General features: G+C 40.3%; 1 non-coding gene across 1 annotated transcript; it reads left to right on the top strand.

Annotated features, from left to right (window-relative positions):
* The first annotated feature begins 12,207 nt into the window (after window positions 1-12,207).
* LOC148551086 (small nucleolar RNA R71) lies at window positions 12,208-12,315 on the top strand. The gene has a single exon (XR_015893483.1). It is a non-coding gene; the product is annotated as a small nucleolar RNA R71 (small nucleolar RNA).
* Window positions 12,316-24,426: the final 12,111 nt, after the last annotated feature.

Raw genomic sequence — 24,426 nt, 5'->3', positions numbered from 1 at the left:
TCTTTTCATAAGAGTATGTCTAAAATAAGCATAACAACTTTGTAGGTATTAGATGTGCCACATTTTTACTATAGAATACACTAGACGTCACTAGTACATAAATAAATAAATATTTTTTAAAATACAATACTTTAAATGACAAACATAATTTTTTATTTTTGAATAATAAATATAAAACATATAAATTAAAAAAAAGACAAATTTTTTATTTATTAAAATAATTTTTTTTGCAATAAAATTTTTATAATATTAAAAAATTATATTAAAATAATATTCTAAAATGTAACATAAAAATATAAAATAATTAAATTTTATTTTATATTTTTTCACAAATAATTAGATTGTTATATTAAAATTTTATTAACTAATTACTTTTTAAAAACATTATTATATAATATAATTTTTTTTAAAATATTTATAAAAATATCATTTATTTAAAATATTATATATAATACATGAAAATTTTGAATTTTTTTATTTTTTTCAAATTAAAAAAAATTATTTTGGATAAAAAATAAAACAAAAAAAAAAGAAAATGAGGTTAGTTTGAACATGGTGGGTGTAAGACCCGGTTAATTAACGGCTAATTAACCCATAAATGAGAATTTATTCTAGAAAGTCAAAAATGTGATTTTTATGGCTAAATATGATAGAGGAGATTGAGACGAGAATTTCGGTACCAATTTTATAGAAATCGGACCAAGATTGGACCGAACGGGCCAAACCGGGCCAACCGGACCCAAAGTGGGCCTTTGGCCCAACTAAACTAAACCAAAACCCTAGTTTTCAGCACTCTCTCTCCTCATTTGAGACACTCACACGCTGAAAATGGAGGCCATGGTGGGAGGAACACTCTCTCAAGTTCTCTCCCTTGGTTGATCTTCAAACCACCATAACTTTTGATCTAGAGCTCCGATTGCCGCACCGTTTGCGGTCACACATTCACCGCGGAGAGCTCTACAAAACTCATACAATCAATCTTGAGGTAAGCTACATTTTGCTCTTCGAAATTCCAGCCCTTGTTTTTGAGTTTCATGGATGAAATATTGAGATTTTGGGCTTTTTGATGTTATAGGACCCAACTCTCTTGAAGGAGAATGTTAATCTTGTCTCCTTGGACCTTAGGTGTGGTAAGATTCTCAACCCTAGTGTAATTTGTTGTTCTATGAGGTTTGGGTATTGAGATGTTGTGTATGGGTATGATGATTGTGGCTTAGGTTGTGTATATGTGAATATTGGAGCTTGATTGGTGACTTTGGAAAGCTTGGGAGAGGGTTTTGTGTGATAAAATCTGTTCTTGGAGGTGTTGATACCTTGAGAGCTTGTGGACAAGCGGTTTGGAAGTGCTCCGGTTGAGCTTGGAAAATCGGCTAAAGTATGGTCTCTGTTTCTCGTATCTAATATGTAATGTGGTAGGAAATACTTAGGCTAGAGGCCCTAAGATAGGCATTGAATGGTTGATGTTATTAAATGGTTGAGATATATGATGTGATCATATATGTGATTATGAATATTGATGCCTTGATTTTGTGATATGTGAGAAAATGCATGTTGTGATATATGCTTGATGAATGATTAAGGTTGAATTGGTAGGTGGTACCATATTAATGGTGAGTATGATGTTGATTATGTATAATGATGGTTGATTGGAAATGGTATTATTGGAAATTAGGATGAGGGAGGCTGTATGACATGATATTGTGTTCGTCCTTTAGCCATTTGATTGAGAAGTGTTAAAAAGGGTTGGATGGTGATTTTGGAAAATTTGGTAAAATGTCAATGTGTGAGTTGAGGATGGCTTGATGTTGATTTTGGTACATTTTGATTGATTTCAAAGAAAAGGGATGAAATTGGCATGTTTTGATTGATTTTGAAAAGAGTTGAAAGTGGCTTGTTTTGAAAATGGCACTTTATGGTTTTGTATGAAAATATGGTTTTTAGGCATACTTTGATGGGACATAACTTGGACTACGGAACTCTGATTTGTGCCAAATCTGTTCAGAAATGAAATTGGATCCGGGATGTTCATGCCGTTCAAAGAACGGGTGAAAAACGATTTAAAATGAGAAAGTTATGTCCGTCGGAAGATTGGGGGTTGAATCTGTAAATTCTGCAGCTTTTAACTTAGAAAATTTTTAGTAGAATGTACCAGAGAGTGGTGTACGCGAGCGCGTCGATGCCCTGTACCAAATGCTCAGCCATTTTCCCGAGAGTTGTACCAGAGTTGTGCCAGTTTTGTGCCTGGGGCGCAAGAGCACCCACGCGTACGCGTGGTTGACACTCGCGCGTCGTTTGGCTATTTTTCAACCCCCGCGTCTGCGCGTATGACGCTTGCGCGTCGATGAGATTTTGTGGCCATCCACGCGTACGCGTGGAGTGCGCGTACGCGTGGCCCTGTTTTCATCCCAAAGTTAATTTTTTAGTTTTCAAAGCCAAATTTCATACTTTTAAGCCTCCGATCTCACCACTTATGTCTTAAATCGTTATAATATGCCTAGCTATGAGCAAGGGGCTAGTAAATGTGGTAACTTGCGAGTGAAGCAAGGGAAAAATGAATGATCAATGAGGATCAAAGATGATTATGTGAGATGCGGAGGATAGCGGTGGAAGTGCTAGTTGTGCCATGGGCCGAAGGGCCGTAATTGTTAATGAATTGGCTGGTTATGGATTTAACCGTGAGCCGGATGGCTAGATTATTGCCGTGTTACGGCGGAGCCATGATTATAGCTAAGTATAAATGCATATATGCTGTTGAATGAATTGTGAATGTTTGCACTTCCACCATCGGAGATGAGGGTTTCCCTGGGAGGAAGCAGTGGCTAGCCACCACGTGCTCCAGGTTGAGACTCGAAGCTCTTTTGACCCTATGTCGTAAGTGTGGCCGGGCACTGTGAAAGGCCCGGATGAGCTCGCCCCCGTAAATATTCACCCGTGAGGGTGATGGATATGGATCATGATTATGATCAAGTTTATGATGAGTATAACTCGAGTTGGGGATGCGTGACAGAGGGACAGTCCAATGGTTAGCTACCAGGACTTGTCGGGTTGGCTCTATAACCGACAGATGATATCATCAGCCACTAGGGATAGGCATTTATCATATGCATACTATATGAATTGTTTGAGATTGCCTATTTGATTGCATATTACTTGCTAATTGTCTAAATGCCTTATCTGTTCCTATTTGTAAATCTCTTGTCTGATATAACTGTGTTTGCTATATTATACTCCTGCTGGTGGTTGGGAGGTCTGAAGGAATTGGAAAGGGAAGTATTAGTTAGACTGAAGGATCCTTAGTCAGTTGCCACTTACGGTTTAGTTTGTTTATAAGCTTTGATATTATCTGGAGGAAGTTCTAGGATTGCTGATGAGAGAACTTTTGCGTGGTCTAGAAATTTGCGGATAAATCCTCGTTGCAAGTATAGTTTCTAAACCTTCAAAAGTCCTTTCATACAAATGTTTTGGTTGTCACAAGTAACAAACCCCTTTGAAATTGATAACCGAGTATTCAAACCTCGGGTCGTCTTCTCAAGGAATTACAGGGAGGTATGTTCTTATTATTGGTTATGAGTTTGTAAATTGGGGTTTTGGAAGTAAGGAGGGAATATGTTATATGACAAGTAAAATAAAATAATAATAATAAAATCTCTTGGCAAGGTATAAGAATTGGAATTCCTATCCTAGTTATCCTTATCAAGTGTGAATAGAATTGGATTTTAATCCCACTTGGTCAGCCTTTATTAAACAAAGGAAGGTTAAGTGGACTGATTAGCTTGATTCTCAAGTCCTAGTCAACTCCTGTGGAGAGACTAGTGTTAGAGCAATCCTAGCTAAAGCAAAATCTGCCAATTTCAATCACTTGCTGAGTTTGATAACTCAAGTACTACCAATCACTTGACCAAAGCCAAAAGGGAGAAAAATATCTAAATTAAATTAAAAGCATCAATATAAGCAAAGCAATCTTAAATCTGAAAATACCTCGAATTGCATTAACAAAAGAAATTAAATCTGGCATAGATGTTCATAAATTAAATTGAGAAAATAAATAAAAATAAAGAACCTGGGATTGAGAGTCACTCCTAAAACTAAGAGAAATCCTAAATCCTAATCCTAAGAGAGAGGAGAGAACCTCTCTCTCTAAAAACTATATCTACTCCTAAAATTGTAAATATGAGAGCCCTCTCATGAATGGATGCAGTCTCCCACTTTATAGCCTCTAATCTGTGTTTTCTGGGCCGTAAACTGGGTCAGAAACAGTCCAGAATTCGCTGGTTTCGAATTTTGCCACGCTGGATTTCCGTCACTGCGACACGGCCGCATGGATCATGCGGTCGCATCACCTAACGTCAGGGAAAATATAACTTATTATTAATCAAATCGAAGCCCCGGACGTTAGCTTTTCAACACAACTAGAACCGCGTCATTTGGATCTCTGTAGCTAAAGTTATAGCCGTTTGAGTGCGAAGAGGTCAGGCTGGACAGCTTAGCAATTTCTCTAACTTCTTGTATTCCTTCCACTTTTGCATGCTTCCTTTTCATCCTCTGAGCCATTCCTGGCCTGTAATCTCAGAAATCACTTAACACACATATCAAGGCATCTAATGGTAATAAGAGAGGATTAATATTAGCAAATTAAGACCAAAGAAGCATGTTTTCAATCAAAGCACATAATTAGGAAGGTAAATGTAAAACCATGCAAATATTATGAATAAGTGGGTAAAGAGTTGATGAAATCCACTCAATTGAGCACAAGATAAACCATAAAATAGTGGTTTATCAATTTCCTTCGGCTTTCCTCTATTATTATTATGTATTATATATGTGGAAGCTGTTACCATGCTGGGGACCTCTGGTTCTCCCCCATGCGGATTTTGTGGTTTTCAGATGCAGGGCGTGAGGTTTCTCGCTGAAGCATGCTAGAGGCTTCTGGATTAGTAAAGATTCTTGTTCTCGGGACTCTGTTTTGGTTTATATGTTTTGCTTAGATACTTTTATCTCCACTAAATAATACAAACTGTGATGACTCCTCTTATAGGAGATTTTTGGAGAATAGGGTTCTGTATGTGTCCCTTTGGGTTTCCTTTGGGGTTTCCTTATTTTATTTATATGTATATATATATTTTACTATGCTCGGACCGGTTATCTTCGCAACCGGATTTTGAGTCTCGATATTCCAGTTTTTGACACTCCTTTGTATATATATAATCTCGTGTTAACTTATCCTTTGCTCGTTGCGTTATCGACCGGAGTGTTGCGCTTTCGAGTTGCAATTTTTGTTTACCCCTTTTTCTACAAAGGCTCCTAGTTATAATCTTTATTCACACTACTATACGTACTAGATTTTTGTTTTAGAGGTCGTAATGCCTTGCCATCTCTGGATTATGACTTAAGCATAAGACTCTGTATGGTAGGGTGTTACATTATGGTATCAAAGCATTTCGTTCCTGTAGAGCCTGAGGGACGGACTGACTATGCTTCTGTGCATTCTCTGTATGTGTGTTATGTGCTGTTAGTATATTGGTGTGCAGAAATTGTGATTACACTTTTGCTTATGTAAAATTCATCGCTCTTTCTTTCCCTGGTAATGGCGCCAAAAATATGATGCCAATACCATGGTTCACAACTTCGCACAACTAACCAGCAAGTGCACTGGGTCGTCCAAGTAATACCTTACGTGAGTAAGGGTCGAATCCCACGGAGATTGTTGGTATGGAGCAAGCTATGGTCACCTTGCAAATCTCAGTCAGGTAGGGTCAAATGTGATTGGATTAGATAATTAAAAGATAAATAATAAAGGATAGAAATACTTATGTAAATCATTGGTGAGAATTTCAGATAAGCGAATAGAGATGCTTTCGTTCCTCTGAACCTCTGCTTTCCTGCTGTCTTCATCCAATCAGTCTTACTCCTTTCCATGGCTGGCTTTATGTAATGCATCACCATTGTCGAGGGCTACTTTCGGTCTTCTCTCGGGAAAATGATCCAAATGCCCTGTCACAGCACGGCTAATCGTCTGGAGGCATCACCCTTGTCAATGGTTACATCCTATCCTCTCAGTGAACATGGTCAACGCACCCTGTCACGGCACGACTATTCATCTGTCGGTTCTCGATCATGCTGGAATAGGATTTACTATCCTTTTGCGTTCTGTCACTACGCCCAGCAATCGTGAGTTTGAAGCTCGTCACAGTCATTCACTCATTGAATCCTACTCGGAATACCACAGACAAGGTTTAGACTTTCCGGATTCTCTTGAATGCCGCCATCATTCTAGCTTACACCACGAAGATCCCAATATCTCGGACTCGGTCCCTTGTATTAGTAATCTAAGAGATATTCGTTCAATCGAAGGTAGAACAGAAGTGGTTGTCAGGCACGCGTTCATAGGGAATGATGATGATTGTCACGTTCATCACATTCAGGTTGAAGTGCGAATGAATATCTTAGAAGTGAAATAAGATGAATTGAATAGAGAACAGTAGTACTTTGCATTAATCTTTGAGGAACATCAGAGCTCCACACCTTAATCTATGGAGTGTAGAAACTCTACCGTTAAAAATACATAAGTGAAAGGTCCAGGCATGGCCGAATGGCCAGCCCCCCTGATCTAAGAACCAGGCGTCCAAAGACGATCAAAAGATCAAAAGATAATCCAAAGATGTCTAATACAATAGTAAAAGGTCCTATTTATAATAAACTAGTCACTAGGGTTTACAGAAATAAGTAATTGATGCATAAATCCACTTCCGGGGCCCACTTGGTGTGTGCTTGGGCTGAGCTTGAGTGTTGCACGTGTAGAGGTCCTTCTTGGAGTTGAACGCCAGCATTTGTGCCAGTTTGGGCGTTCAACTCTGGTTTTGGATCCTTTTCTGGCGCTGGACGCCAGAATTGGGCAGAGAGCTGGCGTTGAATGCCTGTTTGCGTCGTCTATTCTTGAGCAAAGTATGGACTATTATATATTGCTGGAAAGCCCTGGATGTCTACTTTCTAACGCAATTGGAAGCGCGCCATTTCGAGTTCAGTAGCTCCAGAAAATCCACTTTGAGTGTAGGGAGGTCAGAATCCAACAGCATCAGCAGTTCTTTTTCAACCTCTGAATCTGATTTTTGCTCAAGTCCCTCAATTTCAGCCAGAAAATACCTGAAATCACAGAAAAATACACAAACGAATAGTAAGGTCCAGAAATGTGAATTTAACATAAAAACTAATGAAAACATCCCTAAAAGTAACTAGATTCTACTAAAAACATACTAAAAACAATGTCAAAAAGCGTATAAATTATCCGCTCATCACAACACCAAACTTAAATTGTTGCTTGTCCCCAAGCAACTGAAAATCAAATAGGATAAAAAGAAGAGAATATACTATAAATTCCAAACTATCAATGAAACATAACTCCAATCAAATGAGCGGGACTTATAGCTTTTTGCCTCTTGAATAGTTTTGGCATCTCACTTTATCCATTGAGGTTCAGAATGATTGGCATCTATAGGAACTTAGAGTTCAGATAGTGTTATTGATTCTCCTAGTTCAGTATGATGATTCTTGAACACAGCTTCTTTATGAGTCTTGGCCGTGGCCCTAAGCACTTTGTTTTCCAGTATTACCACCGGATACATAAATGCCACAGACACATAATTGGGTGAACCTTTTCAGATTGTGACTCAGCTTTACTAAAGTCCCCAATTAGAGGTGTCCAGGGTTCTTAAGCACACTCTTTTTTTTTTCTTTGGACCTTGACTTTAACCGCTAAGTCTCAAGTTTTCACTTGACACCTACACGCCACAAGCACATGGTTAGGGACAGCTTGGTTTAGCCGCTTAGACCAGGATTTTATTCCTTTAGGCCCTCCTATCCACTGATGCTCAAAGCCTTGGGATCCTCTTTATTTGCCCTTGCCTTTTGGTTTTAAGGGTTATTGGCTTTTTGCTCTTGCCTCTTGGTTTTAAGAGCTTTTTGCTTTTTCTGCTTGCTTTTTCTTTTTCTTTCTATTTTTTTTCGCCTATTTTTTCCTTTTTTTTCTGCAAGCTTTGTTCTTTGCTGCTTTTTCTTGCTTCAAGAATCATTTTTATGATTTTTCAGATTATCAGATAACATGTCTCCTAGTCATCATTCTTTCAAGAGCCAACATATTTAACATTCTTAAACAACAACTTCAAAAGACATATGCACTGTTCAAGCATACATTCAGAAAACAAGAAGCATTGTCACCACATCAATATAATTAAGCTAAGTTCAAGGATAAATTCGAAACTCATGTACTTCTTGTTCTTTTGAATTAAAACATTTTTTTATTTAAGAGAGGTGATGGATTCATAGGACATTTATAACTTTAAGACAAAGTTACTAACTACTAATGATCATGTAATGAGGACACAAACATAGATAAGCACATAACATAGAAAACAAAAAACAGAAGAAATAAGAACAAGGAATGAATCCACCTTAGTGATGGTGGCGTTTCCTTCTTGAGGAACCAATGATGTCCTTGAGCTCTTCTATGTCTCTTCCTTGTCTTTGTTGCTCCTCCCTCATTGCTTTTTGATCTTCTCTTATTTCATGAAGCATGATGGAGTGCTCTTGATGTTCCACCCTTAATTATCCCATGTTGGCACTTAATTCTCCTAGGGAGGTGTTGATTTGCTCCCAATAGTTTTGTGGAGGAAATTGCATTTGAGGCATCTCCGGGATCTCATGGTGATGAGCTTCTTGCGCCTCTTGAGCTCCATGAATGGGCTCTCTTGCTTGCTCCATCTTTTTCTTAGTGATGGGCTTCTCTTCCTTAATAGGAATGTCTCCTTCTATGAAAGCTTCAGCTGAGTAACATAGATGGCAAATAAGATGAGGAAAAGCTAGCCTTGCCATGGGGGATGACTTTTCGGCTATTTTGTAGAGTTCATTAGAGATGACTTCATGAACTTCTATTTCCTCTCCAATCATGATGCTATGAATCATGATGGCTCGATCCACAGTGACTTCAAATCGGTTACTAGTGGGATGATGGAGCATTGGATGAATTCCAACCATCCTCTAGCCACAGGCTTGAGGTCCAATCTTCTTAGTTGAACCGGTTTGCCTTTGGAGTCAATCTTCCATTGAGCTCCTTCCACACATATATCCATAAGGACTTGGTCCAACCTTTGATTAACGTTGACCCTTCTAGTGTAGGGGCTTTCATCTCCTTGCATCATAGGCAAGTTAAACGCCAACCTCACATTTTCCGGACTAAAATCTAAGTATTTCCCCCGAACCATTTTAACATAGTTCTTTGGATCCGGGTTCTTACTTTGATCATGGTTCTTGGTGATCCATGCATTGGCATAGAACTCTTGAACCATTAGGATGCCGACTTGTTGGATGGGATTTGTTAGAACTTCCCAACCTCTTCTTTGAATCTCATGTCGGATCTCCGGATACTCATTTCTTTTGAGTTTGAAAGGGACCTCAGGGATCACCTTTTTCTTGGCCACAACATCATAGAAGTGGTCTTGATGGGCTTTGGTGATGAACCTTTCCATCTCCCATGACTCGGAGGTGGAAGCTTTTGTCTTCCCTTTTCCTTTCTTAGAGGATTCTCTGGTCTTAGGTGCCATCAATGGTAATGAAAAAACAAAAAGCTTATGCTTTTACCACACCAAACTTAGAATATTGCTCGCCCTCGAGCAATAAAAGAAAGAATAGAGGAAGAAGAAGAAGAAGATATGGAGGAAAGGGGGAAGGTGTTGTGTTTCGGCCAAGAAGAGAAGAGAGGGTTGTGGTGTGTGAATTTGAAGAAGAATGGAGGGCTTTATATAGGGAAGGGGGGAAGGTTTCGGCCATATGGGTGGGTTTGGGTGGGGAATTGGTTTTGAATTTTGAAGGTAGGTGGGGTTTATGAGGTAGGTTTATGGGGAAGAGTGGATGGATGTGAGTGGAGAAGAGGTGATGGGGAAGAGAGATTGAGGTGATTGGTGAAGAGTTTTGGGGAAGAGTGTTTATGGGATTGTGTGAAAGAGGGGTGAGAAGAAGTGAGTGGAGGTAAGTGGGGATCCTGTGGGGTCCACAGATCCTGAGATGATCCTGTGGGGTCCATAGATCCTGAGGTGTTCAAGTATCTACAACCTTGCACCAAATTAGGCATGTAAAATGCCTTTGCACACATCTCTGGGTGTTCAGCGCCAGGTTGGTTCCCATTTTGGGCGTTCAACGCCCATTTGTTGCCATTTCTGGTGTTGAACGCCAGAACCATGCTTGTTCTGGGCGTTCAGCGCCTAGATGCTACCCATTTTGGGCGTTCAGCGCCAGAACCATGCTCTGTTCTGGCGTTGAACGCCAGGCAGATGCTTCCTCCAGGGTGTGATTTTTCTTCTGCTGTTTTTTATTCCGTTTTCAATTTTTATATTTATTTTGTGACTCCACATGATCATGAACCTATAAAGACATATAACTAAGAAAAATATAGTTAGATAAATAAAAATTGGGTTGCCTCCCAACAAGCGCTTCTTTAATGTCAGTAGCTTGACAGTGGGCCCTCATGGAGCCTCACAGATGTTCAGAGCATTGTTGAGACTCTCCAACACCAAACTTAGAGTTTGGATATGGGAGTTCAACACCAAACTTAGAGTTTGGTTGTGGCCTCCCAACACCAAACTTAGAGTTTAATTGTGGGGGCTTTGGTTGACTCTGCTTTGAGAGAAGCTTTTTATGCTTCTTCTCCATGGATGCAGAGAGAGATCCTTGAGTTGTAAACACAAGGTTGTCCTCATTTAATTGAAGGATCAATTCTCCTCTGTCCACATCAATCACAGCTCTTGCTATGGCCAGGAAAGGTCTTCCTAGGATGATGGATTCATCCTCTTCCTTTCCAGTATCCAAGACTATGAAATCAGCAGGGATGTAAAGGCCTTCAACCTTTACTAACACGTCCTCTACTTGTCCATAAGCCTGTTTTCTTGAATTGTCTGCCATCTTTAATGAGATTTTAGCAGCTTGCACCCCATAGATTCCCAGTTTCTCTATTATAGAGAGGGGCATGAGGTTTATTCCTGAACCAAGGTCACACAGAGCCTTAAAGATCATGGTGCCTATGGTACAAGGTATTATGAACTTTCCAGGATCCTGTCTCTTCTGAGGCAATGTCAGTTGATCCAGATCACTTAGTTCATTGGTGAACAAGGGAGGTTCATCTTCCCAAGTTTCAATACCAAATAATTTGGCATTCAGCTTCATGATTGCACCAAGAAACTTGGCAGTTTGCTCTTCAGTAACATCCTCATTCTCTTCAGAAGAGGAATACTCATCAGAGCTCATGAATGGCATAAGGAGGTTCAATGGAATCTCTATGGTCTCTAGATGAGCCTCAGAGTCCTTAGGTTCCTCAGAGAGAAGCTCCTTATTGATCACTGGACGTCCCAGGAGGTCTTCCTCCTTGGGATTCACGTCCTCCTCTCCCTCATTAGGTTCGGCCATTTTGGTTATGTCAATGGCCTTGCACTCTCCTTTTGGATTTTCTTCTGTATTGCTTGGGAGAGTGCTAGGAGGGATTTCAGTGATCCTTTTACTCAGCTGGCCCACTTGTGCTTCCAAATTTCTAATGGAAGACCTTGTTTCATTCATGAAACTCACAGTGGCCTTAGATAGATCAGAGACTAAGTTTGCTAAGCTAGATGGATTCTGCTCAGAATTCTCTGTCTGTTGCTGAGTGGATGATGGAAAAGGCTTGCTATTGCTAAACCTGTTTCTTCCACCATTATTAAAGCCTTGTTGAGGCTTTTGATCCTTCCATGAGAAATTTGGATGATTTCTCCATGATGAGTTATAGGTGTTTCCATAAGGTTCACCTAAGTAATTCACCTCTGCTATTGCAGGGTTCTCAGGATCATAAGCTTCTTCTTCAGAAGATGCCTCTTGAGTACTGTTGGATGCAGCTTGCATTCCATTCAGACTCTGAGAAATCATATTAACTTTCTGAGTCAATATTTTATTCTGAGCCAATATGGCATTCAGAGTATCAACCTCAAGAACTCCCTTCTTCATAGGCGTCCCATTATTCACAGGATTCCTCTCAAAAGTGTACATGAACTGGTTATTAGCAACCATGTCAATGAGTTCTTGAGCTTCTGCGGGCGTTTTCTTTAGGTGAATGGATCCACCTGCAGAAGTATCCAATGACATCTTAGATAACTCAGACAGACCATCATAGAATATATCCAGGATGGTCCATTCTAAAAGCATGTCAGAAGGACACTTTTTGGTCAACTGTTTGTATCTTTCCCAAGCTTCATAGAGGGATTCACCTTCTTTCTGTCTGAAGGTTTGAACATCCACTCTAAGCTTGCTCAGCTTTTGAGGAGGAAAGAACTTGGCTAAGAAAGCCGTGACCAGCTTATCCCAAGAGTTTAGGCTGTCTTTGGGTTGAGAGTCCAACCACACTCTAGCTCTGTCTCTTACAGCAAAAGGGAAAAGCATGAGCCTGTAGACTTCAGGATCTACTCCATTAGTCTTAACAGTATCACATATCTGCAAGAACTCAGTTAAGAACTGAAAATGATCTTCAGATGGAAGTCCATGAAACTTGCAGTTCTGCTGCATCAGAGAAACTAATTGAGGTTTCAGCTCAAAGTTGTTTGCTCCAATGGCATGAATGGAGATGCTTCTTCCATGTAAATTAGAATTAGGTGCAGTAAAGTCACCAAGCATTCTCCTTGCATTATTATTATTTTCGGCTGCCATCTCCTCTTCCTGTTCGAAAATTTCTGAAAGGTTCTCTCTGGATTGTTGTAATTTAGCTTCTCTTAGTTTCCTCTTTAGAGTCCTTTCAGGTTCTGGATCTGCTTCAACAAGAATGTTCTTGTCCTTGCTCCTGCTCATATGAAAAAGAGAGAACAGAAAAATAATAATAATAGGGGTCCTTTTTACCACAGTATAGAGGTCCCAATGTGAGTAGAAGAAAAGAAGAAGAAGAAATTCCAACACAGATGGAAGAGGGGGTTCGAATTTGGGCGAAATGAAGTGTTAGTAGATGAATGAATAAATAGAAGGAGATGAGAGAGAAGGGGAATTTTCGAAAATGATTTTTGAAAAAGAGTTAGTGATTTTCGAAAATAGTTTTTGAAAAATGTTAGTAATTTTCGAAAATTAAGATTTAAAAATTGAAATAATTAGTTAATTAAAAAAAATTTTAAAAAAGGGGGAGATATTTTCAAAAATTAGAGAGAGAGAGAGTTAGTTAGGTAGTTTTGAAAAAGATAGAAACAAACAAAAAGTTAGTTAGTTAGTTGAAACAAATTTTGAAAGTCAATTTTGAAAAGATAAGAAGTTAGGAAGTTAGAAAAGATATTTTGAAATCAAATTTTTGAAAAAGATATGATGAGAAGATATTTTTGAAAAGATAGGATAGAAATTAGTTTTTTTAAAAAAAGATTTGATTTTTAAGATCACAATTAATGACTTGATTCACAAGAAATCACAAGATATGATTCTAGAACTTAAAGTTTGAATCTTTCTTAACAAGCAAGTAACAAACTTGAAATTTTTGAATCAAAACATTAATTGTTATTGTTATTTTCGAAAATATGATGTAAAATTAAGAAAAATATTTTTGAAAAATATTTCTGGAATTTTCGAAAATAACTAAGAAATTTGAAAAAGATTTGATTTTTGAAAAAGATTTTGAAAAAGATAAGATTTTCAAATTGAAAATTTGATTTGACTTCATAAGAAACAACTTGATTTTAAAATTTTTTTTTGAAAAAGTCAATCCAAATTTTCGAATTTGATGAGAGAAAAAGGGAAAGATATTTTTTTTTATTTTTTGAATTTTTAATGATGAGAGAGAAAAACAAGAAAAATGAAGCAATGCATGAAATTTTTAGATTAAAATAATGAATGCATGCAAGAATGCTATGAATGTCAAGATGAACACCAAGAACACTTTGAATGTCAAGATGAACACCAAGAACATATTTTTGAAAAATTTTTAATGCAAGGAAAACACGCAAGACACCAAACTTAGAATTCTTTAATGCTTAGACACTAAGAATTCAAGAATGCATATGAAAAACAAGAAAAGACACAAAACATGCAAATGCAAAGATCAAACAAGAAGACTTACCAAGAACAACTTGAAGATCATGAAGAACACTATGAATGCATGAGAATTTTCGAAAAATCCAAGATGCACATGCAATTGACACCAAACTTATAACATGACTCAAGACTCAAACAAGAAACACAAAATATTTTTGATTTTTTTATGATTTTATGATTTTTTTGTATTTTTATTTTAAAATTTTCGACAATCATTTTGAAAAAGAAAAAAAATAAGGATTCAAAATTTTTCATATGAATTCTAGGAATCTTGTACTCTTTAGTCTAAAGCTCCAATCTGAGGGTTAGACATGGCTTAATAGCCAGTCAAGCTTTAGAATGGATTTACATCCATTGAGGTGATTAGTTGAAGACCAATCCCAAAGAAGTTTGGGTATGGCTTTTCAGCCAGATAGGATTCAACATGTTACCATGAAACTCTAGAATTCATTCTTGAAAGTTTTGAAACCATAGAATAATTTATTTTTGAAAACTTTTTTTTTTCGAAAACAAAGGAAAAAATTTTGAAAGATTTTTGAAAAATTTTTGAAGAGAAAACAAAAAGAAAATTACCTAATCTGAGTAACAAGATGAACCGCCAGTTGTCCAAACTCGAACAATCCCCGGCAACGGCGCCAAAAACTTGGTGCGCAGAAATTGTGATTATACTTTTGATTATGTAAAATTCATCGCTCTTTCTTTCCCTGGTAATGGCGCCAAAAATATGATGCCAATACCATGGTTCACAACTTTGCACAACTAACCAGCAAGTGCACTGGGTCGTCCAAGTAATACCTTACGTGAGTAAGGGTCGAATCCCACGGAGATTGTTGGTATGGAGCAAGCTATAGTCACCTTGCAAATCTCAGTCAGGTAGGGTCAAATGTGATTGGATTAGATAATTAAAAGATAAATAATAAAGGATAGAAATACTTATGTAAATCATTGGTGAGAATTTCAGATAAGCGAATAGAGATGCTTTCGTTCCTCTGAACCTCTGCTTTCCTGCTGTCTTCATCCAATCAGTCTTACTCCTTTCCATGGCTGGCTTTATGTAATGCATCACCATTGTCGAGGGCTACTTTCGGTCTTCTCTCGGGAAAATGATCCAAATGCCCTATCACGGCACGGCTAATCGTCTGGAGGCATCACCCTTGTCAATGGTTACATCCTATCCTCTCACTGAACATGGTCAACGCACCCTATCACGGCACGGCTATTCATCTGTCGGTTCTCGATCATGCTGGAATAGGATTTACTATCCTTTTGCATTCTGTCACTACGCCCAGCAATCACGAGTTTGAAGCTCGTCACAGTCATTCACTCATTGAATCCTACTCGGAATACCACAGACAAGGTTTAGACTTTCCGGATTCTCTTGAATGCCGCCATCATTCTAGCTTACACCACGAAGATCCCAATATCTCGGACTCGGTCCCTTGTATTAGTAATCTAAGAGATATTCGTTCAATCGAAGGTAGAACGGAAGTGGTTGTCAGGCACGCGTTCATAGGGAATGATGATGATTGTCACGTTCATCACATTCAGGTTGAAGTGCGAATGAATATCTTAGAAGCGAAATAAGATGAATTGAATAGAGAACAGTAGTACTTTGCATTAATCTTTGAGGAACAGCAGAGCTCCACACCTTAATCTATGGAGTGTAGAAACTCTACCATTAAAAATACATAAGTGAAAGGTCCAGGCATGGCCGAATGGCCAGCCCCCCTGATCTAAGAACCAGGCGTCCAAAGATTATCAAAAGATCAAAAGATAATCCAAAGATATCTAATACAATAGTAAAAGGTCCTATTTATAATAAACTAGTCACTAGGGTTTACAGAAATAAGTAATTGATGCATAAATCCACTTCCGGGGCCCACTTGGTGTGTGCTTGGGCTGAGCTTGAGTGTTGCACGTGTAGAGGTCCTTCTTGGAGTTGAACGCCAGCATTTGTGCCAGTTTGGGCGTTCAACTCTGGTTTTGGATCCTTTTCTGGCGCTGGACGCCAGAATTGGGCAGAGAGCTGGTGTTGAACGCCAGTTTGCGTCGTCTATTCTTGAGCAAAGTATGGACTATTATATATTGCTGGAAAGCCCTGGATGTCTACTGTCCAACGCAATTAGAAGCGCACCAATTCGAGTTATGTAGCTCCAGAAAATCCACTTTGAGTGCAGGGAGGTCAGAATCCAACAACATCAGCAGTCCTTTTTCAACCTCTGAATCTGATTTTTGCTCAAGTCCCTCAATTTCAGCCAGAAAATACCTGAAATCACAGAAAAACACAAAAACTCATAGTAAAGTCCAGAAATGTGAATTTAACATAAAAACTAATGAAAACATCCCTAAAAGTAACTAGATTCTACTAAAAACATACTAAAAACAATGTCAAAAAGCGTATAAATTATCCGCTCATCATATATCTACTTGATATAGTTGGCATAAACGTTCATAAGCATGCATTTGGGACTTTGAAGTGCTAGACTTTCGATATTGAGACTGATCAACTTAATATCGATTGTTTGGTGTGTATAGGAACCAGATGGCACCTCGTGGATGCGGTAGAGGTCGTAGGAGCGGTTATACGAATGCTCGTGCGCCGGAGATTAACCCTAATGACCCGGTGAACTTTATGACTGCATTGGAGAACATGGCTGCTGCTATGCAAGCCACTGCTGAGGCTCTTGGTCAACAGATGAACAACCATGGTAATGACGGAGGTGGAGTTCAGGGCCCGATGACACTGGCAAACTTTTTGAAGGTTAATCCACCTAAGTTCAAGGGGACCACTAGCCTGACTGAGGCCGATACATGGTTTCAGGCCATGGAACGAGCACTGCAAGCGCAAGTGGTACCTGAAGGGCAGCGTGTGGAGTTCGATACCTATTTGCTCACTGGGGAAGCGTCGCATTGATGGCAAGGAATCCGATGCCTCCTGCAGTAGGGTGATGATTATATCACCTGGGATGTCTTCCAAGAGGAGTTCTATAAGAAGTACTTTCCGACTTCTGCTAGGACGGCCAAGGAGCTTGAATTGTTGCAGCTGAAGCAGGGTACTATGTTCGTATCTAAGTACACTGACAAGTTTGAGGAGCTGTTCAGATTCTCTCGTATGTGTCAAGGGACTCCGGTGGAATATGAGGAATGGAAGTGTGTTAAGTACGAAAGAGGACTCTAGAGCGATATTTTTGGTTCGGTGGGGCCAATGGAGATTAGGACTTTCTCCGAGTTGGTGAACAAGTGTAGGGTTGCTGAAGAGTGTGTGAAGAGGGCAGCCACTGAAAAAGGAAGTCACAAAGGATCATTTCCACAGAACCGAGGGAAGAGTTTTGCACCTAGAGGTCCGTCTTTCAAGAGGGGAGGTTCCTTTAGGAGGCCCAACAACAACTACTCCCAAGGGAAACGGTTTGGGAAGTAGCCTCAGAATGACCAAGCTTGTACTAGGTGTGGGAGTCACCATCCGGGAGTACCATGCAAGGCCGAATGGGGTTTGTGCTACAATTGTGGAAAGGCGGGGCATAGAGCCGCAAGTTTTCTGGAGCAACAGAAGCAAGGTGCTGGGAAAGCACAACAGACCGGTCGGGTGTTCACCACCACAGCTAAGGGTGCAGAGGGGTCCGAGACACTCATTCGAGGTAACTGTGAAATGGCTGGTCAAACTTTAAATGCTTTATTTGATTCGGGAGCATCGCATTCATTCATTGCATTTGAGAAAGCCCATGAGTTAGGATTGAAGATCGTAACCTTAGGTTATGACCTAAAAGTATATAATGCTACCCATGAAGCCATGGTAACTAGGCTAGGATGCCCGAAAGTTTCGTTTAGGTTCAAGCAGCGTGATTTTATCCATAATTTAATCTGCTTACCGATGATCGGTCTTGATCTTATCTTGGGATTGGACTGGTTATCTGAGTACCATGTCCTGCTTGAGTGTTCTACAAAGTCGGTGTACTTTATGCCGGAAGATACAGAAGGGCCGGTTGTGGTGAATAATTATTACTTGAATTCGATGATGGTGAACTGTTCCGGAATCGAGTGTCAGGGTATCCTGTTGTTAACCGCGGGTGTTTCAGGTGATGACCAAAGGTTGGATCAGATTCCGGTAGTGTGTGAGTTTTCGGAAGTGTTTCCCGATGATATTGAGGAATTTCCACCTAACCGAGAGGTCGAGTTTGCTATTGAATTGGTGCCTGGGGTGGGACCAATCTCAAGTGCTCCTTATAGAATGTCACCGTTAGAGATGGCCGAGCTAAAGTCTCAGTTAGAGGAATTGTTGGGTAAGAACTTTATCCGACCAAGTGTTTCCCCGTGGGGTGCTCCAGTGTTACTGGTAAAGAAGAAAGATGGAAGTATGCGACTCTGTGTGGATTACAGGCAGCTGAACAAGGTCACCATAAAGAATAAGTACCCACTGCCGAGGATTGATGATCTCATGGATCAGTTACAAGGAGCTGGGGTTTTCTCCAAGATCGATTTGCATCCGGTTATCACCAGATAAGGGTGAGGGGTGAGGATATCCCTAAGACCTCTTTCAGGACTCGTTATGGTCATTACGAGTACATTGTAATGTCCTTTGGGTTAACGAACGCTCCTGCAGTATTCATGGATTACATGAATAGAGTGTTCCTCCGTTTCTGGATAAATTCGTTGTTGTCTTCATTGACGACATACTAATTTATTCCAAGACTGAAGAAGAGCATGCAGAACACTTGAGGACCGTGTTGCAAATTCTAAAGGAGAAGAAACTCTATGCGAAACTGTCTAAGTGTGAGTTTTGGAAGGATGAGGTAAAGTTTTTGGGTCACGTGGTGAGTAAGAAGGGAATAGCCGTAGATCCAACTAAGGTGGAAGCTGTGATGGATTGGAGGCAACCAACCACAGTAACTGAGATAAGGAGCTTTCTGGGCTTAGCTGGCTATTACCGAAGGTTCATCAAAGGCTTTTCGCAATTAGCCTTGCCGTTGACAAAATTAACCCGCAAAGACACTCCGTTTGTTTGGACTCCTGAGTGTGAGGAAAGCTTTCAAGCATTGAAGAAAAAGTTGACCACTGCACCTGTGTTGGTGTTACCTGAGCCGAACGAACCATTTGAGGTGTACTGTGATGCCTCACTAAAGGGTCTAGGAAGCGTGCTGATGCAGCATCATAATGTGGTGGCTTATGCCTCACGACAGTTGAGACCTCATGAAGTTAGTTACCCTACGCACAATTTGGAACTCACTACGGTCGTGTTTGCCTTGAAGGTGTGGAGGCATTATCTCTATGGGGTTAAGTTCCAAGTCTTCTCCGATCACAAGAGCTTGAAATATCTCTTTGATCAGAAAGAGCTTAATATGAGGCAAAGGAGGTGGGTGGAGTTATTGAAGGACTACGACTTTGAGTTGAATTACCATCCGGGAAAGGCAAATGTAGTGGCAGATGCGTTAAGTCGGAAGTCGTTATATGCGGCTTGGATGATGCTTCAAGAGGAGAAGTTGCTCAAGGGATTCGAGAGTCTAAAAATTGGTGCTCGAGAAGTATCTGGAACCTTGTGTTTGAGCCGATTAGAAATCTCGAGTGATTTTAAGTCCGAGCTCCTAAAGGCTCATGAAAATGATGAAGCGTTATGGAAGGTGTTACCGGCTATCGAGCAAGGAAAACAGTGGAGAGTGTCGGAAGAAAAAGATGGGTTATGGAGATTCAAGGGTAGAATCATTGTGCCGGATGTTGGCACTTTGAGGCAAGATATCTTAAAGGAGGCACACAAAAACGGATTCTCCATTCACCCGGGAAGTACTAAGATGTACCATGATTTAAAGGCGATGTTTTGGTGGCCAGGTATGAAGAATGATGTGGCGGAATATGTTTCAAAGTGCTTAACTTGCCAAAAGGAAAAGATTGAATATCAAAGACCTTCTGGGATGTTGCAACCTTTAGAGGTTCCGCAATGGAAGTGGGAAAGTATTGCAATGGACTTTGTGTCGGGATTGCCAAGGACTATGACTGGTTTTGATGCTATCTGGGTGATTGTGGACCGACTGACGAAGTCAGCTCACTTTTTGCCCATTCGGATGACTTACACCCTTGAGGAGCTAGCTCGGTTATACATAAAGGAGATTGTGAGACTCTATGGTGTACCTGCTACTATAATCTCTAATAGAGATCCTCGTTTCACTTCGAGGTTCTGGGGTGCATTTCAGAAAGCTTTTGGAACCTGATTAAGCTTGAGTACAGCGTACCATCCTCAAACAGATGGTCAATTTGAGAGGACGATCCAAACACTAGAGGATATGTTGAGAGCTGGTGTTTTGGATCAACCGGCGAGTTGGGATCGGTATATGTCGTTAGTGGAGTTTGCATACAATAATAGTTACCATGCGAGCATCGGAATGGCTCCATATGAGGCATTGTATGGGAGGAAATGTCAATCTCCGCTATGTTGGTATGAAGCTGGAGAGAAAGGCTTGTTGGGGCCAGAGATGATAGCTGAGACCACTGAACAAGTCAAGAAAATCCGAGATAGGATGCTTACGGCGCAGAGTCACCAGAAGAGTTACGCCGATCAGGGGTGGAAGCCCTTGGAATTTGAAGAAGGAGATCATGTTTTCCTGAAGGTTACTCCAACCACAGGAGTAGGTAGGGTGATTAAAGCGAAGAAGTTGAATCCTCGATACATTGATCCATTTCAGATCCTAGAGAGGATTGGATCGGTAGCGTATCGGATGGCTCTACCACCTCATCTTTCGAACCTGCACGATGTGTTTCACGTGTCACAACTTCGGAAGTACACTCCTGATGGTAGCCATGTATTAGAACCTGAGTCGGCTCAGTTAAGAGAAGATTTGACGCTTCCAGCGGCTCCAGTTAGAATTGACGATACTAGTATCAAACGGTTGCGTGGAAAATAGGTTTCATTAGTCAAAGTGGCATGGAGTCGAGGCGGTGTTGGGGAACACACTTGGGAACTTGAGTCGGAGATGCGAACGGATTATCCGCACTTATTCTCAGGTAATTGAATTCGAATTTTGTGGGCAAAATTCCCAATTAGGTGGGTAGGATGTAAGACCCGGTTAATTAACGGCTAATTAACCCATAAATGACAATTTATTCTAGAAAGCCAAAAATGTGATTTTTATGGCTAAATATGATATAGGAGATTGAGACGAGAATTTCGGTACCAATTTTATAGAAATCGGACCAAGATTGGACCGAACGGGCCAAACCGGGCCAACCGGACCCAAAGTGGGCCCTTGGCCCAACTAAACTAAACCAAAACCCTAGTTTTCAGCACTCTCTCTCCTCACTTGAGACACTCACACGCTGAAAATGGAGGCCATGGTGGGAAGAACACTCTCTCAAGTTCTCTCCCTTGGTTGATCTTCAAACCACCATAACTTTTGATCTAGAGCTCCGATTGCCACACCGTTTATGGCCACGTGTTCACCGCGGAGAGCTCTAAAAAACCCATACAATCAATCTTGAGGTAAGCCACGTTTTGCTCTTCGAAATTCCAGCCCTTATTTTCGAGTTTCATGGATGAAATGTTGAGATTTTGGGCTCTTTGATGTTATAGGACCCAACTCTCTTGAAGGAGAAGGTTAATCTTGTCTTCTTGGACCTTGGGTGTGGTAAGATTCTCAACCCTAGTGTAATTTGTTGTTCTATGATGTTTGGGTATTGAGATGTTGTGTATAGGTATGATAATTGTGGCTTAGGTTGTGTATATGTGAATATTAGAGCTTGATTGGTGACTTTGGAAAGCTTGGGAGAGGGTTTTGTGTGATAAAATCTGTTCTTGGAGGTGTTGATACCTTGAGAGCTTGTGGACAAGTGGTTTGGAAGTGCTCCGGTTGAGCTTGGAAAATCGGCTAAAGTATGGTCTCGGTTTCTCGTATCTAATATGTAATGTGGTAGGAAATACTTAGGCTAGAGGCCCTAAGATAGGCATTGAATTGTTGATGTTGTTAAATGGATGAGATATATGATGTGATCATATATGTGATTATGAATATTGATGCCTTGATTTTGTGATATGTGAGAAAATGCATGTTGTGATATATGCTTGATGAATGATTAAGGTTGAATTGGGAGGTGGTACCATGTTAATGGTGAGTATGATGTTGATTATATATAATGATGGTTGATTGAAAATTGTATTATTGGAAATTGGGATGAGGGAGGATGTATGACATGATATTGTGTTCGTCCTTTAGCCATTTGATTGAGAAGTGTTAAAAAGGGTTGGATGGTGATTTTGGGAAATTTGGTAAAATGTCAATGTGTGAGTTGAGGATGGCTTGATGTTGATTTTGGTACATTTTGATTAGTTTCAAAGAAAATGGATGAAATTGGCATGTTTTGATTGATTTTGAAAAGAGTTGAAAGTGGCTTGTTTTGAAAATGGCACTTTATGGTTTTGTATGAAAACATGGTTTTTAGGCATACTTTGACGGGACATAACTTGGACTACGGATCTCTGATTTGTGCCAAATCTGTTTAGAAATGAAATTGGATCCGGGATGTCCATGCCGTTTGAAGAACGGGTGAAAAACGATTTAAAATGAGAAAGTTATGTCTGTCGGAAGATTGGGGGTTGAATCTGTAAATTCTGCAGCTTTTAACTTAGAAAATTTTTAGCAGAATGATCCTCCGCGCGTAGGCGCACTTGGCGCGTACGCGCCATTCTTCAAGAAAGCACCATCCACGCATGCGCGTGGTGTGCGCAAGCGCGTTGATGCGCTGCACAAAATGCCCAGCCATTTTCCCGAGAGTTGTGCCAGAGTTGTGCCAGTTTTGTGCCTTGGGCGCAAGAGCACCCACGCGTACGCGTGGTTGACGCTCACGCGTCGTTTGGCTATTTTTCAACCCGCGCGTTCGCGCGTATGACGCTTGCGCGTCGATGAGATTTTGTGGCCATCCACGCATACGCGTGAGGTGCGCGTACGCGTGGCACTGTTTTCATCCCAAAGTTGATTTTTGAGTTTTAAAAGCCAAATTTCATACTTCTATGCCTCCGATCTCACCACTTATGTCTTAAATTGTTATAATATGCCTAGCTATGAGGCAAGGGTGATGAGCGGATAATTTATACGCTTTTTGGCATTGTTTTTGGTATGTTTTTAGTAGAATCTAGTTACTTTTAGGGATGTTTTCATTAGTTTTTATGTTAAATTCACATTTCTGGACTTTACTATGAGTTTGTGTGTTTTTCTGTAATTTCAGGTATTTTCTGGCTGAAATTGAGGGACTTGAGCAAAAATCAGATTCAGAGGTTGAAGAAGGACTGCTGATGCTGTTGGATTCTGACCTCCCTGCACTCAAAGTCGATTTTCTGGAGCTATAGAACTTGAAATGGCGCGCTTTTAATTGCGTTGGAAAGTAGACATCTAGGGCTTTCCAGCAATATATAATAGTCTATACTTTGCCCAAGTTTAGATGACGCAAACTGGCGTTTAACGCCAGCTCTCTGCCTAATTCTGGCGTCCAGCGCCAGAAACAAGCTGCAAAGTGGAGTTCAATGCCCAAACTGGCACAAAAGCTGGCGTTCAACTCCAGGAATGACCTCTACACGTGTAACACTCAAGCTCAGCCCAAGCACACACCAAGTGGGCCCCGAAAGTGGATTTATGCATCAATTACTTACTTCTGTAAACCCTAGTAGCTAGTTTATTATAAATAGGACTTTCTACTATTGTATTAGACATCTTTGGATCCTGGATTGTATTCTGATCCTATGATCACATTTTGGGGGCTGGCCTCTCGGCCATGCCTGGACCTTTTTCACTTATGTATTTTCAACGGTAGAGTTTCTGCACTCCATAGATTAAGGTGTGGAGCTCTGCTGTTCCTCAAAGATTAATGCAAAGTACTACTGTTTTCTATTCAATTCAACTTATTCCGCTTCTAAGATATTCATTCGCACTTCAACCTGAATGTGATGAACGTGACAATCATCATCATTCCCTATGAACGCGTGCCTGACAATCACTTCCGTTCTACATTAGATTGAATGAGTATCTCTTAGATCTCTTAATCAGAATCTTCGTGGTGTAAGCTAGAATGATGGCGGCATTCGAGAGAATCCGGAAAGTCTAAACCTTGTCTGTGGTATTCCAAGTAGGATTCAATGATTGAATGACTGTGACGAGCTTCAAACTCGCGAGTGCTGGGCGTAGTGACAGACGCAAAAGGATAGTAAATCCTATTCAAGTATGATCGAGAACCTCCAAGATGATTAGCCATGCAGTGACAGCGCATCGGACCATTTTCACAGAGAGGAATAGGATGCAACCAACGACAAGGGTGATGCCTCCAGACGATTAGCCGTGCTGTGACAGAGCATTTGGATCATTTTCCCGAGAGAGATCGAAAGTAGCCATT

This window comes from Arachis ipaensis, chromosome B7, assembly GCF_059453495.1.
Source record: "Arachis ipaensis isolate K30076 ecotype BB chromosome B7, ASM5945349v1, whole genome shotgun sequence".
Classification (NCBI taxonomy): Eukaryota; Viridiplantae; Streptophyta; class Magnoliopsida; order Fabales; family Fabaceae; genus Arachis; species Arachis ipaensis.
This window is presented reverse-complemented; position numbering and strand designations above follow the sequence as displayed.